A 17,957-nucleotide genomic window follows, 5' to 3' on the forward strand; every position below is an offset into this window, starting at 1 on the left:
ACAGATTCATGCGCTAGGGCCTCCTGCAGACAATGCATTTTGATTTATTGCTCTATCTGTAATAGCACCAGAGATATCACCAGATATATATTGGATTTTTCCCTGACCCTGACAGTCCGGCCCCATGAGACGGTGGTTTTCTCGGCCCCTGGTGGTCCGAGATCGTTCCCGCTGCACAGATTCATGCGCTAGGGCCTCCTGCAGACAATGCATTTTGATTTACTGCCCTATCTGTAATAGCACCCGAGATATCACCAGATATATGCTGGATTTTGCATGACCTTGGGTGACGGATTCCAAATATCTGTAATTTTCTCGGCGACTGGTGGTCCGAGGTCGTTCCTGCTGCACAGATTCATTCGCCAGTGCCTCCTACAGACAATGCACTTTGATTTATTGTTCTATCTCTAATAGCACCCGAGATATCTCCAGATATATATTGGATTTTCCCCTGACCCGGACAGTCCGGCCCCATGAGACGGTGATTTTCTCGGCCCCTGGTGGTCCGAGGTCGATCCCGCTGAACAGATTCATGCGCCAGGGCCTCCTACAGACAATGCACTTTGATTTATTGCGCTATCTATAGTAGCACCCGAGATATCACCAGATATATACTGAATATTTCCCTGACCCTGAGTGTCCGACCCCATGAGATGGTCATTTTCTCGGCCCCTGGTGGTCCGACGTCGACCCCGATGCACAGATTCATGCACCAGGGCCTCCTACAGACAATGCACTTTGATTTATTGCGCTATCTGTAATAGCACCCGAGATATCACCATATATATATTGGATTTTCCCCTGACCCTGAGTGTCCGTCCCCATGAGACGGTGGTTTTCTCGCCCCTGGTAGTCCGAGGTCGTTCCCGCTGCACAGATTCATGCGCCAGGGCCCCCTGCAGATAATTCACTTTGATTTACTGCGCTATCTCTAATAGCACCCGAGATATCACCAGATATATATTGGATTTTTCCCTGACCCTGACAGTCCGGCCGCATGAGACGGTGATTTTCTCGGCCCCTGGTGGTCCGAGGTCGATCCTGCTGCACAGATTCATGCGCCAGGGCCTCCTACCGACAATGCACTTTGATTTATTGCGCTATCTGTAAGAGCACCCGAGATATCACCAGATATATATTGGATTTTTCCCTGACCCTGAGTGTCCGACACCATGAGACGGTGATTTTCTCGGCCCCTGGTGGTCCGAGGTCGATCCCGCTGCACAGATTCATGCACCAGGGCCTGCTACAGACAATGCACTTTGATTTATTGCGCTATCTGTAATAGCACCCGAGATATCACCAGATATATATTGGATTTTTCCCTGACTCTGAGTGTCCGGCCCCAGGCGACGGTAGTTTTCTCGGCCCCTGGTGGTCCGAGGTCGCTCCCGCTGCACAGATTCATGCGCCAGGGCCTCCTAAAGACAGTGCACTTTGACTTATTGCGCTATCTCTAATAGCACCCGAGATATCACCAGATTTATATTGGATTTTTCCCTGACCTTAAGTGTCCGGCCCCATGTGTCGATGGATGTCTCGGTCCCTCGTGGTCCGAGGTCGAACCCGCTGCACAGATTCATTCGCCAGTGCCTCCTACAGACAATGCACTTTGATTTATTTCGTTATCTGTAATAGCACTCGAGATATCACCAGATATATATTGAATTTTTCCCCGACCCTGAGTGTCCGGCCCCATGTGTCGATGGATGTCTCGGTCCCTCGTGGTCCGAGGTCGATCCCGCTGCACAGATTCATTCGCCAGTGCCTCCTACAGACAATGCACTTTGATTTATTGCGTTATCTGTAATAGCACCCGAGATATCACCAGATATATATTGGATTTTCCCCTGACCCTGAGTGTCCGGCCTCATGAGACTGTGGTTTTCTCAACCCCTGGGTGTCCGAGGTCGTTCCCGCCGCACAGATTCATTCGCCAGTGCCTCCTACAGACAATGCACTTTGATTCATTGCGCTATCTCTAATAACACCCCAGATATCACCAGGTATATATTGGATTTTTCCCTGACCCTGACAGTCGGGCCCCATGCGTCGATGGTTTTCTCGGTCCCTCGTGGTCCGAGGTCGATACCGCTGAACAGATTCATACGCCAGGGCTTCCTGCAGACAATTCACTTTGGCTTATTGCGCTATCTGCAATAGCACCCGAGATATCACCAGATTTATATTGGATTTTTCCCTGACCCTGACAGTCCGGCCCCATGAGACGGTGGTTTTCTCGGCCCCTGGTGGTCCGAGATCGTTCCCGCTGCACAGATTCATGCGCTAGGGCCTCCTGCAGACAATGCATTTTGATTTACTGCCCTATCTGTAATAGCACCCGAGATATCACCAGATATATGCTGGATTTTGCATGACCTTGGGTGACGGATTCCAAATATCTGTAATTTTCTCGGGGACTGGTTGTCCGAGGTCGTTCCCGCTGCACAGATTCATGCGCCAGGGCTTCCTGCAGACAATTCACTTTGGTTTCTTGCGCTATCTGTAATAGCACCCGAGATATCACCATTTATATATTGGATTTTTCCCTGACCCTGTCAGTCCGACCCCATGAGACGGTGGTTTTCTCGGCCCCTGGTGGTCCGAGGTCGTTCCCGCTGCACAGATTCATGCGCTAGGGCCTCCTGCAGACAATGCACTTTGATTTATAGCGCTATCTCTAATAGCAGCCGATATATCACCAGATATATATTGCATTTTCCCCTGACCCTGAGTGTCCGGCCCCATGTGACGGTGGTTTTCTCGGCCCCTGGTGGTCCCAGGTCGTTCCCGCTGCACAGATACATTCGCCAGTGCCTCCTACAGACAATGCACTTTGATTTATTGTTCTATCTCTAATAGCACCTGAGATATCTCCAGATATATATTGGATTTTCCCCTTACCCTGAGTGTCCGGCCCCACGTGTCGGTGGTTTTCTCGGCCCCTGGTGGTCCGAGGTCGTTCCGCTGCACAGATTCATGCGCCAGGGCCCCCTGCAGATAATTCACTTTGGTTTAGTGCGCTATCTGTAAGAGAACCCGAGATATCACCAGATATATATTGGATTTTTCCCTGTCCCTGACAGTCCGGCCCCATGAGACGGTGATTTTCTCGGCCCCTGTTGGTCCGAGGCCGTTCCCGCTGCACAGATTCATGCGGTAGGGCCTCCTGCAGACAATGTACTTTGATTTATTGCGCTATCTCTAATAGCACCCGAGATATCACCACATATATTGGATTTTTCCCTGACCCTGACAGTCCGAACCCATGAGAGGATGGTTTTCTCGGCCCCTGTTGGTCCGAGCTCGTTCCCGCTGCACAGATTCATGCGCCAGGGCCTCCTGCAGATAATGCACTTTGATTTATTGCGCTATCTGTAATAGCACCCGAGATATCACCAGATATATATTGGATTCTTCCCTGACCCTGAGTGTCCGGCCCCATGAGACGGTAGTTTTCTCGGCCCCTGGTGGTCCGAGGTCTTTCCCGCTGCACAGATTCATGCGCCAGGGCCTCCTGCAGACAATGCACTTTGGTTTATTGCGCTATCTCTAATAGCACCCGAGATATCAACAGGTATATATTGGATTTTTCCCTGACCCTGACAGTCCGGCCCCATGAGACGGTAGTTTTCTCGGCCCCTAGTGGTCCGAGGTCGTTCCCGTTGCACAGATTCATGCGCCAGGGCCTCCTACAGACAATGCACTTTGATTTATTGCGCTATCTGTAATAGCACCCGAGATATCACCAGATATATATTGGATATTTCCCTGTCCCTGAGTGTCCGGCCCCCTTGAGACGGTAGTTTTCTCGGCCCCTGGTGGTCCGAGGACGTTCCCGCTGCACAGATTCATGCGCCAGGGCCTCCTACAGACAATGCACTTTGATTTATTGCGCTATCTCTAATAGCACCCGAGATATCACCAGGTATATATTGGATTTTTCCCTGTCCCTGACAGTCGGGCCCCATGTGTCGATGGTTTTCTCGGTCCCTCGTGGTCCGAGGTCGATACCGCTGAACAGATTCATGCGCCCGGGCTTCCTGCAGACAATTCACTTTGGTTTATTGCGCTATCTGTAATAGCACCCGAGATATCACCATTTATATATTGGATTTTTCCCTGACCCTGACAGTCCGACCCCATGAGACGGTGGTTTTCTCGGCCCCTGGTGGTCCCAGGTCGTTCCCGCTGCAGAGATTCATTCGCCAGTGCCTCCTACAGACAATGCACTTTGATTTATTGCGCTATCTGTAATAGCACCCGAGATATCACCAGATATATGCTGGATTTTGCATGACCTTGGGTGACGGATTCCAAATATCTGTAATTTTCTCGGGGACTGGTTGTCCGAGGTCGTTCCCGCTGCACAGATTCATGCGCCAGGGCTTCCTGCAGACAATTCACTTTGGTTTCTTGCGCTATCTGTAATAGCACCCGAGATATCACCATTTATATATTGGATTTTTCCCTGACCCTGTCAGTCCGACCCCATGAGACGGTGGTTTTCTCGGCCCCTGGTGGTCCGAGGTCGTTCCCGCTGCACAGATTCATGCGCTAGGGCCTCCTGCAGACAATGCACTTTGATTTATAGCGCTATCTCTAATAGCAGCCGATATATCACCAGATATATATTGCATTTTCCCCTGACCCTGAGTGTCCGGCCCCATGTGACGGTGGTTTTCTCGGCCCCTGGTGGTCCCAGGTCGTTCCCGCTGCACAGATACATTCGCCAGTGCCTCCTACAGACAATGCACTTTGATTTATTGTTCTATCTCTAATAGCACCTGAGATATCTCCAGATATATATTGGATTTTCCCCTTACCCTGAGTGTCCGGCCCCACGTGTCGGTGGTTTTCTCGGCCCCTGGTGGTCCGAGGTCGTTCCGCTGCACAGATTCATGCGCCAGGGCCCCCTGCAGATAATTCACTTTGGTTTAGTGCGCTATCTGTAAGAGAACCCGAGATATCACCAGATATATATTGGATTTTTCCCTGTCCCTGACAGTCCGGCCCCATGAGACGGTGATTTTCTCGGCCCCTGTTGGTCCGAGGCCGTTCCCGCTGCACAGATTCATGCGGTAGGGCCTCCTGCAGACAATGTACTTTGATTTATTGCGCTATCTCTAATAGCACCCGAGATATCACCACATATATTGGATTTTTCCCTGACCCTGACAGTCCGAACCCATGAGAGGATGGTTTTCTCGGCCCCTGTTGGTCCGAGCTCGTTCCCGCTGCACAGATTCATGCGCCAGGGCCTCCTGCAGATAATGCACTTTGATTTATTGCGCTATCTGTAATAGCACCCGAGATATCACCAGATATATATTGGATTCTTCCCTGACCCTGAGTGTCCGGCCCCATGAGACGGTAGTTTTCTCGGCCCCTGGTGGTCCGAGGTCTTTCCCGCTGCACAGATTCATGCGCCAGGGCCTCCTGCAGACAATGCACTTTGGTTTATTGCGCTATCTCTAATAGCACCCGAGATATCAACAGGTATATATTGGATTTTTCCCTGACCCTGACAGTCCGGCCCCATGAGACGGTAGTTTTCTCGGCCCCTAGTGGTCCGAGGTCGTTCCCGTTGCACAGATTCATGCGCCAGGGCCTCCTACAGACAATGCACTTTGATTTATTGCGCTATCTGTAATAGCACCCGAGATATCACCAGATATATATTGGATATTTCCCTGTCCCTGAGTGTCCGGCCCCCTTGAGACGGTAGTTTTCTCGGCCCCTGGTGGTCCGAGGACGTTCCCGCTGCACAGATTCATGCGCCAGGGCCTCCTACAGACAATGCACTTTGATTTATTGCGCTATCTCTAATAGCACCCGAGATATCACCAGGTATATATTGGATTTTTCCCTGTCCCTGACAGTCGGGCCCCATGTGTCGATGGTTTTCTCGGTCCCTCGTGGTCCGAGGTCGATACCGCTGAACAGATTCATGCGCCCGGGCTTCCTGCAGACAATTCACTTTGGTTTATTGCGCTATCTGTAATAGCACCCGAGATATCACCATTTATATATTGGATTTTTCCCTGACCCTGACAGTCCGACCCCATGAGACGGTGGTTTTCTCGGCCCCTGGTGGTCCCAGGTCGTTCCCGCTGCAGAGATTCATTCGCCAGTGCCTCCTACAGACAATGCACTTTGATTTATTGCGCTATCTGTAATAGCACCCGAGATATCAACAGATATATGCTGGATTTTTACATGACCTTGGGTGACGGATTCCAAATATCTGTAATTTTCTCGGCGACTGGTGGTCCGAGGTCGTTCCTGCTGCACAGATTCATTCGCCAGTGCCTCCTACCGAGAATGCCCTTTGATTTATTGTTCTATCTCTAATAGCACCCGAGATATCTCCAGATATATATTGGATTTTCCCCTTACCCTGAGTGTCCGGCCCCATGTGTCGGTGGTTTTCTCGGCCTCTGGTGGTCCGAGGTCGTTCCCGCTGCACAGATTCATGCGCTAGGGCCTCCTGCAGACAATGCACTTTGATTTATAGCGCTATCTCTGATAGCAGCCGAGATATCACCAGATATATATTGGATTTTTCCCTGACCCTGAGTGTCCGACCCCATGAGACGGTGGTTTTCTCGGCCCCTGGTGGTCCGAGGTCGTTCCCGCTGCACAGATTCATGCGCCAGGGCTTCCTGCAGATAATTCACTTTGATTTATTGCGCTATCTCTAATAGCACCCGAGATATCACCAGATATATATTGGATTGTTCCTTGACCCTGACAGTCCGGCCCCATGTGTCGATGGTTTTCTCGGTCCCTCGTGGTTCGAGGTCGATCCCGCCGCACAGATTCATGCGCCAGGGCCTCCTACAGACAATGCACTTTGATTTATTGCGCTATCTGTAATAGCACCCGAGATATCACCACATATATATTGGATTTTTCCCTGAACCTGACAGTCCGGCCCCATGAGACGGTGGTTTTCTCGGCCCCTGGTGGTCCGAGGTCGTTCCCGCTGCACAGATTCATGCGCTAGGGCCTCCTGCAGACAATGCATTTTGATTTATTGCCCTATCTGTAATAGCACCGGAGATATATGCTGGATATTTGCATGACCTTGGGTGACGGATTCCATATATCTGTAATTTTCTCGGCGACTGGGGGTCCGAGGTCGTTCCCGCTGCACAGACTCATGCGCCAGGGCCTCCTACAGACAATGCACATTGATTTATTGCGCTATCTGTAATAGCACCCGAGATATCACCATATATATATTGGATTTTCCCCTGACCCTGAGTGTCCGGCCCCATGAGACGGTAGTTTTCTCGGCCCCTGGTGGTCCGAGGTCGTTCCCGCTGCACAGATTCATGCGCCAGCGCCTCCTACAGACAATGCACATTGATTTATTGCGCTATCTGTAATAGCACCCGAGATATCGCCAGATATATATTGGATTTTTCCCTGACTCTGAGTGTCCGGCCCCGTGAGACGGTAGTTTTCTCGGCCCCTGGTGGTCCGAGGTCGTTCCCGCTGCACAGATTCATGCGCCAGTGCCTGCTACAGACAATGCACTTTGATTTATTGCGCTATCTGTAATAGCACCCGAGATATCGCCAGATATATATTGGATTTTTCCCTGACCCTGAGTGTCCGACCCCATGAGACCGTGGTTTTCTCGGCCCCTGGTGGTCCGAGGTCGTTCCCGCTGCAAAGATTCATGCGCCAGGGCCTCCTACAGACAATGCAATTTGGTTTATTGCGCTATCTCTAATAGCACCTGAGATATCACCAGAAATATATTGGATTTTTCCCTGACACTGACAGTCCGGCCCCATGTGACGGTGATTTTCTCGGCCCCTGGTGGTCCGAGGCCGTTCCCGCTGCACAGATTCATGCGCTAGGGCCTCCTGCAGACAATGCACTTTGATTTATTGCGCTATCTCTAATAGCACCCGAGATATAACCAGATATATATTGGATTTTTCCCTGACCCTGAGTGTCTGGCCCCATGTGTCGATGGATGTCTCGGTCCCTCGTGGTCCGAGGTCGTTCCCGCTGCACAGATTCATTCGCCAGGGCCTCCTGCAGACAATACACTTTGATTTATTGATCTATCTGTAATAGCACCCGAGATATCACCGGATTTATATTGGATTTTTCCCTGACCCTGAGTGTCTGGCCCCATGTGTCGATGGATGTCTCGGTCCCTCGTGGTCCGAGGTCGTTCCCGCTGCACAGATTCATGCGCCAGTGCCTCCTACAGACAAGGCACTTTCATTTATTGCGCTATCTGTAATAGCACCCGAGGTATCACCAGATATATATTGGATTTTCCCCTGACCCTGAGTGTCCGGCCCCATGAGACGGTAGTTTTCTCGGCTCCTGGTGGTCCGATGTCGTTCCCGCTGCACAGATTCATGCGTCAGGGCCTCCTGCAGACAATGCACTTTGGTTTATTACGCTATCTCTAATAGCACCCGAGATATCACCAGATATATATTGGATTGTCTCCTGACCCTGAGAGTCCGGCCCCATTAGACGGTGGTTTTCTCAACCCCTGGGTGTCCGAGGTCGTTCCCGCTGCACAGATTCATGCGCCAGGGCTTCCTGCAGATAATTCACTTTGTGATATTGCGCTATATCTAATAGCACCCGAGATATCACCAGATATGTATTGGATTTTTCCCTGACCCTGACAGTCCGGCCCCATGTGTCGATGGTTTTCTCGGTCCCTCGGGGTCCGAGGTCGATCCCGCTGCACAGATTGATGCGCCAGGGCCTCCTACAGACAATGCACTTTGATTTATTGCGTTATCTGTAATAGCACCCGAGATATCACCAGATATATGCTGGATTTTTACATGACCTTGGGTGACGGATTCCGAATATCTGTAATTTTCTCGGCGCCTGGTGTTCCGAGGTGGTTCCTGCTGCACAGATTCATTCGCCAGTGCCTCCTACAGACAATGCACTTTGATTTATTGCGCTATCTGTAATAGCACCCGAGGTATCACCAGATATATATTGGATTTTCCCCTGACCCTGAGTGTCCGGCACCATGAGACGGTGGTTTTTTCTGCCCCTGGTGGTCCGATGTCGTTCCCGCTGCACAGATTCATGCGCCAGGGCCCCCTACAGACAATGCACTTTGACTTATTGCGCTATCCCTAATAGCACCCGAGATATCACCAGATATATATTGGATTTTTACATGACCTTGGCTGACGGATTCCGAATATCTATAATTTTCTCGGCCCCTGGTTGTCCGAGGTAGTTCCTGCTGCAGACATTCATTCGCCAGTGCCGCCTACAGACAATGCACTTTGATTTATTGCGCTATATCTAATAGCACCCGAGATATCACCAGATATATAATGGATTTTTCCCTGACCCTGAGTGTCCGTCCCCATGTGTCGATGGTTTTCTCGGCCCCTGGTGGTCCGAGGTCGATCCCGCTGCACGGATTCATGCGCCATAGCCTCCTACAGACAATGCACTTTGATTTATTGCGCTATCTGTAATAGCACCCGAGATATCACCAGATATATATTGGATTTTGCCCTGACCCTGACAGTCCGGCCTCATGAGACGGTGATTTTCTCGGCCCCTGGTGGTCCGAGGTCGATCCCGCTGCACAGATTCATGCGCTAGGGCCTCCTGCAGACAATGCACTCTGATTTATTGCGCTATATCTAATAGCACCCGAGATATCACCAGATATATATTGGATTTTTCCCTGACCCTGAGTGTCCGACCCCATGAGACGGTGGTTTTCTCGGCCCCTGCTGGTCCGAGGTCGATCCCGCTGAACAGATTCATGCGCCAGGGCCTCCTTTAGATAATTCACTTTGGTTTATTGCGCTATCTGTTATAGCACCCGAGATATCACCAGATATATGCTGGATTTTTACATGACCTTGGCTGACGGATTCCGAATATCTATAATTTTCTCGGCCCCTGGTTGTCCGAGGTAGTTCCTGCTGCACACATTCATGCGCCAGGGCCTGCTGCAGATAATGCAATTTGATTTATTGCGCTATATCAAATAGCACCCGAGATATCACCAGATATATATTGGATTTTGCCCTGACCCTGACAGTCCGGCCTCATGAGACGGTGAGTTTCTCGGCCCCTGGTGGTCCGAGGTCGTTCCCGCTGCACAGATTCATGCGCCAGGGCCTCCTACAGACAATGCACTTTGATTTATTGCGCTATCTGTAATAGCACCCGAGATATCAGCAGATATATATTGGATATTGCCCTGACCCTGACAGTCCGGCCTCATGAGACGGTGATTTTCTCGGCCCCTGGTGGTCCGAGGTCGATCCCGCTGCACAGATTCATGTGCCAGTGCCTCCTACAGACAATGCACTTTGATTTATTGCGCAATCTGTAATAGCACCCGAGATATCACCAGATATATATTGGATTTTTACATGACCCTGAGTGTCCGACCCCATGAGACGGTGGTTTTCTCGGCCCCTGGTGGTCCGAGGTCGATCCCGCTGCACACATTCATTCGCCAGTGCCGCCTACAGACAATGCACTTTGATTTATTGCGCTGTATCTAATAGCACCCGAGATATCACCAGATATATAATGGATTTTTCCCTGACCCTGAGTGTCCGTCCGCATGTGTCGATGGTTTTCTCGGTCCCTCGTGGTCCGAGGTCGATCCCGCTGCACAGATTCATGCGCCAGGGCCCCCTGCAGATAATTCACTTTGATTTATTGCCCTATCTCTAATAGCACCCGTGATATCACCAGATATATATTGGATTTTCCCCTGACCCTGAGTGTCCGGCCCCATGAGACGGTGGTTTTCTCGGCCCCTGGTGGTCCGAGGTCGTTCCCGCTGTGCAGATTCATGCGCCAGTGTCCCCTGCAGATAATTCACTTTGATTTATTGCGCTATCTCTAATAGCACCCGAGATATCACCAGATATATATTGGATGTTTCCTTGACCCTGACAGTCCGGCCCCATCTGTCGGTGGTTTTCTCGGCCCCTGGTGGTCCGAGGTCGATCCCGCTGCACAGATTCATGCGCCAGGGCCTCCTACATACAATGCACTTTGATTTATTGCGCTATCTCTAATAGCACACGAGATATCACCAGATATATATTGGATTTTTCCTTGACCCTGACAGTCCGGCCCCATGTGTCGATGGTTTTCTCGGTCCCTCGTGGTCCGAGGTCGTTCCCGCTGCACAGATTCATGTGCCAGGGCGTCCTACAGACAATGCACTTTGATTTATTGCGCTATCTGTAATAGCACCCGAGATATCAGCAGATATATGTTGGATTTTTCCCTGACCCTGAGTGTCCGACTCCATGAGACGGTGGTTTTCTCGGCCCCTGGAGGTCCGAGGTCGTTCCCGCTGCACAGATTCATGCGCCAGGGCGTCCTACAGACAATGCACTTTGATTTATTGCGCTATCTGTAATAGCACCCGAGATATCACCAGATATATATTGGATTTTTCCTTGACCCTGAGAGTCCGGCCCCATGAGGCGGTGATTTTCTCGGCCCCTGGTGGTCTGAGGTCGATCCGGCTGCACAGATTCATGCGCTAGGGCCTCCTGCAGACAATGCACTTTGATTTATTGCGCTATATCAAATAGCACCCGAGATATCACCAGATATATAATGGATTTTTCGCTGACCCTGACAGTCCGGCCCCATGAGACGGTGATTTTCTCGGCCCCTGGTGGTCCGAGGTCGTTCCCGCTGCACAGATTCATGCGCCAGGGCCTCCTACAGACAATGCACTTTGGTTTATTGCGCTATCTGTAATAGCACCCGAGATATCACCAGATATATATTGGATTTTTCCCTGACCCTGAGTGTCCGACCCCATGAGACGGTGGTTTTCTCGGCCCCTGCTGGTCCGAGGTCGATCCCGCTGAACAGATTCATGCGCCAGGGCCTCCTATAGATAATTCACTTTTGTTTATTGCGCTATCTGTTATAGCACCCGAGATATCACCAGATATATGCTGGATTTTTACATGACCTTGTGTGACGGATTCCGAATATCTATAATTTTCTCGGCCCCTGGTTGTCCGAGGTAGTTCCTGCTGCACAGATTCATTCGCCAGTTCCTCCTACAGACACTGCACTTCGATTTATTGCGCTATCTCTAATAGCACCCGAGATATCACCAGATATATAATGGATTTTTCCCTGACCCTGACAGTCCGGCCCCATGAGACGGTGATTTTCTCGGCCCCTGGTGGTCCGAGGTAGTTCCTGCTGCACAGATTCATTCGCCAGTGCCTCCTACAGACAATGCACTTTGATTTATTGCGCTACCTCTAATAGCACCCGAGATATCACCAGATATATATTGGATGTTTCCTTGACCCTGACAGTCCGGCCCCATGTGTCGGTGGTTTTCTCGGTCCCTGGTGGTCCGAGGTCGTTCCCGCTGCACAGATTCATGCGCCAGGGCGTCCTACAGACAATGCACTTGGATTTATTGCGCTATCTGTAATAGCACCCGAGATATCACCAGATATATATTGGATTTTCCCCTGACCCTGAGTGTCCGGCCCCATGAGACGGTGGTTTTCTCGGCCCCTGGTGGTCCGAGGTCGTTCCCGCTGCGCAGATTCATGCGCCAGTGTCCCCTGCAGATAATTCACTTTGATTTATTGCGCTATCTCTAATAGCACCCGAGATATCACCAGATATATATTGGATTTTTCCTTGACCCTGACAGTCCGGCCCCATGAGGCGGTGATTGTCTCGGCCCCTGGTGGTCCGAGGTCGATCCCGCTGCCCAGATTCATGTGCCAGGGCCGCCTACAGACAATGCACTTTGATTTATTGCGCAATCTGTAATAGCACCCGAGATATCACCAGATATATATTGGATTTTTCCCTGACCCTGAGTGTCCGACCCCATGAGACGGTGGTTTTCTCGGCCCCTGGTGGTCCGAAGTCGATCCCGCTGCTCAGATTCATGCGTCACGGCTTTCTGCAGACAATTCACTTTGGTTTATTGCGCTATCTGTTATAGCACCCGAGATATCACCAGATATATGCTGGATTTTTACGTGACCTTGGGTGACGGATTCCGAATATCTATAATTTTCTCGGCCCCTGCTTGTCCGAGGTAGTTCCTGCTGCACAGATTCATTCGCCAGTGCCTCCTACAGACAATGCACTTTGATTTATTGCGCTACCTCTAATAGCACCCGAGATATCACCAGATATGTATTGGATTTTTCCTTGACCCGGACAGTCCGGCCCCATCTGTCGGTGGTTTTCTCGGCCCCTGGTGGTCCGAGGTCGATCCCGCTGCACAGATTCATGCGCCAGGGCCTCCTACATACAATGCACTTTGATTTATTGCGCTATCTCTAATAGCACACGAGATATCACCAGATATATATTGGATTTTTCCTTGACCCTGACAGTCCGGCCCCATGTGTCGATGGTTTTCTCGGTCCCTCGTGGTCCGAGGTCGTTCCCGCTGCACAGATTCATGCGCCAGGGCGTCCTACAGACAATGCACTTTGATTTATTGCGCTATCTGTAATAGCACACGAGATATCACCAGATATATATTGGATTTTTCCTTGACCCTGACAGTCCGGCCCCATGTGTCGATGGTTTTCTCGGCCCCTGGTGGTCCGAGGTCGTTCCCGCTGCACAGATTCATGCGCCAGGGTCCCCTGCAGATAATTCAGTTTGATTTATTGCGCTATCTCTAATAGCACCCGAGATATCACCAGATATATATAGGATTTTTCCTTGAGCCTGACAGTCCGGCCCCATGTGTCGATGGTTTTCTCGGTCCCTCGTGGTCCGATGTCGATCCCGCTGCACAGATTCATGCGCCAGGGCCCCCTCCAGATAATTCACTTTGATTTATTGCGCTATATCTAATAGCACCCGAGATATCACCAGATATGTATTGGATTTTTCCCTGACCCTGAGTGTCCGACCCCATGAGACGGTGGTTTTCTCGGCCCTTGCTGGTCCGAGGTCGATCCCGCTGCACAGATTCATTCGCCAGGGCCTCCTGCAGACAATACACTTTGATTTATTGATCTATCTGTAATAGCACCCGAGATATCACCGGATTTATACTGGATTTTTCCCTGACCCTGAGGGTCTGGCCCCATGTGTCGATGGATGTCTCGGTCCCTCGTGGTCCGAGGTCGTTCCCGCTGCACAGATTCATTCGCCAGTGCCTCCTACAGACAAGGCACTTTCATTTATTGCGCTATCTGTAATAGCACCCGAAGTATCACCAGATGTATATTGGATTTTCCCCTGACCCTGAGTGTCCGGCCCCATGAGACGGTGGTTTTTTCTGCCCCTGGTGGTCCGATGTCGTTCCCGCTGCACAGATTCATGCGTCAGGGCCTCCTGCAGACAATGCACTTTGGTTTATTGCGCTATCTCTAACAGCACCCGAGATACCACCAGATGTATATTGGATTTTTCCCTGACTCTGACAGTCCGGACCCATGAGACGGTAGTTTTCTCGGCCCCTGGAGGTCCGAGGTCGTTCCCGCTGCACAGATTCATGCGTCAGGGCCTCCTGCAGACAATGCACTTTGGTTTATTGCGCTATCTCTAATAGCACCCGAGATGACACCAGATATATATTGGATTTTTCCCTGACCCTGAGTGTCCGGCCCCATGAGACGGTAATTTTCTCGGCCCCTGGTGGTCCGAGGACGTTCCCGCTGCACAGATTCATGCGCTAGGGCCTCCTGCAGACAATGCACTTTGGTTTATTACGCTATCTCTAATAGCACCCGAGATATCACCAGATATATATTGGATTTTTCCTTGACCCTGACAGACCGGCCACATGTGTCGATGGTTTTCTCGGTCCCTCGTGGTCCCAGGTCGATCCCGCTGCACAGATTCATGCGCCAGGGCCTCCTACAGACTTTGCTTTATTGCGCTATCTGTAATAGCACCCGAGATATCACCAGATATATATTGGATTTTTCCCTGACCCTGAGTGTCCCACCCCATGAGACGGTGGTTTTCTCGGCCCCAGGTGGTCCGGGGTCATTCCCGCTGCACAGATTCATGCGCCTGGGCCTGCTGCAGACAATGCACTTTGATTTATTGCGCTATCTGTAATAGCACCCGAGATATCACCAGATATATATTGGATTTTTCCCTGACCCTGACAGTCCGGCCCCATGTGTCGATGGTTTTCTCGGTCCCTCGGAGTCCGAGGTCGATCCCGCTGTACAGATTCATTCGCCAGGGCCTCCTGCAGACAATGCACTTTGGTTTATTGCGCTATCTCTAATAGCACCCGAGATACCACCAGATGTATATTGGATTTTTCCCTGACTCTGACAGTCCGGCCCAATGAGACGGTAGTTTTCTCGGCCCCTGGAGGTCCGAGGTCGTTCCCGCTGCACAGATTCATGCGCCAGGGCCTCCTACAGACAATGCACTTTGACTTATTGCGCTATCTGTAATTGCACCCGAGATATCACCAGATATATATTGGATTTTTCCCTGACCCTGTGTGTCCGGCCCCATGAGACGGTAGTTTTCTCGGCCCCTGGTGGTCCGAGGTCGTTCCGGCTGCACAGATTCATTCGCCAGGGCCTCCTGCAGACAATGCACTTTGGTTTATTGCGCTATCTCTAATAGCACCCGAGATATAACCAGATATATATTGGATTATCCCCTGACCCTGAGTGTCCGGCCCCATTAGACGGTGGTTTTCTCAACCCCTGGGTGTCCGAGGTCGTTCCCGCTGCACAGATTCATGCGCCAGGGCCTCCTGCAGATAATTCACTTTGATTTATTGCGCTATATCTAATAGCACCCGAGATATCACCAGATATGTATTGGATTTTTCCCTGACCCTGACAATCCGGCCCCATGTGTCGATGGTTTTCTCGGTCCCTCGGGGTCCGAGGTCGATCCCGCTGCACAGATTGATGCGCCAGGGCCTCCTACAGACAATGCACTTTGATTTATTGCGTTATCTGTAATAGCACCCGAGATATCACCAGATATATGCTGGATTTTTACATGACCTTGGGTGACGGATTCCGAATATCTGTAATTTTCTCGGCGCCTGGTGTTCCGAGGTGGTTCCTGCTGCACAGATTCATTCGCCAGTGCCTCCTACAGACAATGCACTTTGATTTATTGCGCTATCTGTAATAGCACCCGAGGTATCACCAGATATATATTGGATTTTCCCCTGACCCTGAGTGTCCGGCACCATGAGACGGTGGTTTTTTCTGCCCCTGGTGGTCCGATGTCGTTCCCGCTGCACAGATTCATGCGCCAGGGCCCACTACAGACAATGCACTTTGACTTATTGCGCTATCTCTAATACCACCCGAGATATCACCAGATATATATTGGATTTTTACATGACCTTGGCTGACGGGTTCCGAATATCTATAATTTTCTCGGCCCCTGGTTGTCCGAGGTAGTTCCTGCTGCACACATTCATTCGCCAGTGCCGCCTACAGACAATGCACTTTGATTTATTGCGCTATATCTAATAGCACCCGAGATATCACCAGATATATAATGGATTTTTCCCTGACCCTGACAGTCCGGCCCCATGAGACGGTGATTTTCTCGGCCCCTGGTGGTCCGAGGTCGATCCCGCTGAACAGATTCATGCGCCAGGGCCTCCTATAGATAATTCACTTTGGTTTATTGCGCTATCTCTAATAGCACCCGCGATATCACCAGATATATATTGGATTTTTCCCTGACCCTGACAGTCCGGCCCCATGAGGCGGTGATTTTCTCGGCCACTGGTGGTCCGAGGTCGATCCCGCTGCACAGATTCATGCGCCAGGGCCTCCTACAGACAATGCACTTTGATTTATTGCCCTATATGTAATAGCACCCGAGATATCACCAGATATATATTGGATTTTTCCTTGACCCTGACAGTCCGGCCCCATGTGTCGGTGGTTTTCTCGGCCCCTGGTGGTCCGAGGTCGTTCCCGCTGCACAGATTCATGTGCCAGTGCCTCCTACAGACAATGCACTTTGATTTATTGCGCAATCTGTAATAGCACCCGAGATATCACCAGATATATATTGGATTTTTACATGACCCTGAGTGTCCGACCCCATGAGACGGTGATTTTCTCGGCCCCTGGTGGTCCGAGGCCGTTCCCGCTGCACAGATTCATGCGCCAGGGCCTCCTGCAGACAATGCACTTTGATTTATTTCGCTATTCCTAATAGCACCCGAGATATCACCAGATATATATTGGATTTTTCCCTGACCCTGACAGTCCGGCCCCATGAGACAATGATTTTCTCGGTCCCTCGTGGTCCGAGGTCGATCCCGCTGCACAGATTCATGCGCCAGGGCCCCCTGTAGATAATTCACTTTGATTTATTGCGCTTTCTCTAATAGCACCCGAGATATCACCAGATATATATTGGATTTATCCCTGACCCTGAGTGTCCGACCCCATGAGACGGTGGTTTTCTCGGCCCCTGGTGGTCCGAGGCCGTTCCCGCTGCACAGATTCATGCGCCAGGGCCTCCTGCAGACAATGCACTTTGGTTTATTGCGCTATCTCTAATAGCACCCGAGATATCTCCAGATATATATTGGATTTTTCCCTGACCCTGAGTGTCCGACCCCATGAGACGGTAGTTTTCTCGGCCCCTGGTGGGCCGAGGTCGTTCCTGCGGCACAGATTCATGCGCTAGGGCCTCCTGCAGACAATGCACTTTGATTTAGTGCGCTATCTCTAATAGCACCCGAGATATCACCAGATATATACTGGATTTTTCCCTGACCCTGACAGTTCGACCCCATGAGACGGTGGTTTTCTCGGCCCCTGGTGGTCCGAGGTCGATTCCGCTGCACAGATTCATGCGCTAGTGCCTCCTGCAGACAATGCACTTTGATTTATTTCCCTATCTCTAATAGCACCCGAGATATCACCAGATATATATTGGATTTTCCCTGGCCCTGAGTGTCCGGCCCCATGAGACGG

Source organism: Nomia melanderi, unplaced genomic scaffold (genome assembly GCF_051020985.1).
Source record: "Nomia melanderi isolate GNS246 unplaced genomic scaffold, iyNomMela1 scaffold0030, whole genome shotgun sequence".
NCBI classification, from domain to species: domain Eukaryota; kingdom Metazoa; phylum Arthropoda; class Insecta; order Hymenoptera; family Halictidae; genus Nomia; species Nomia melanderi.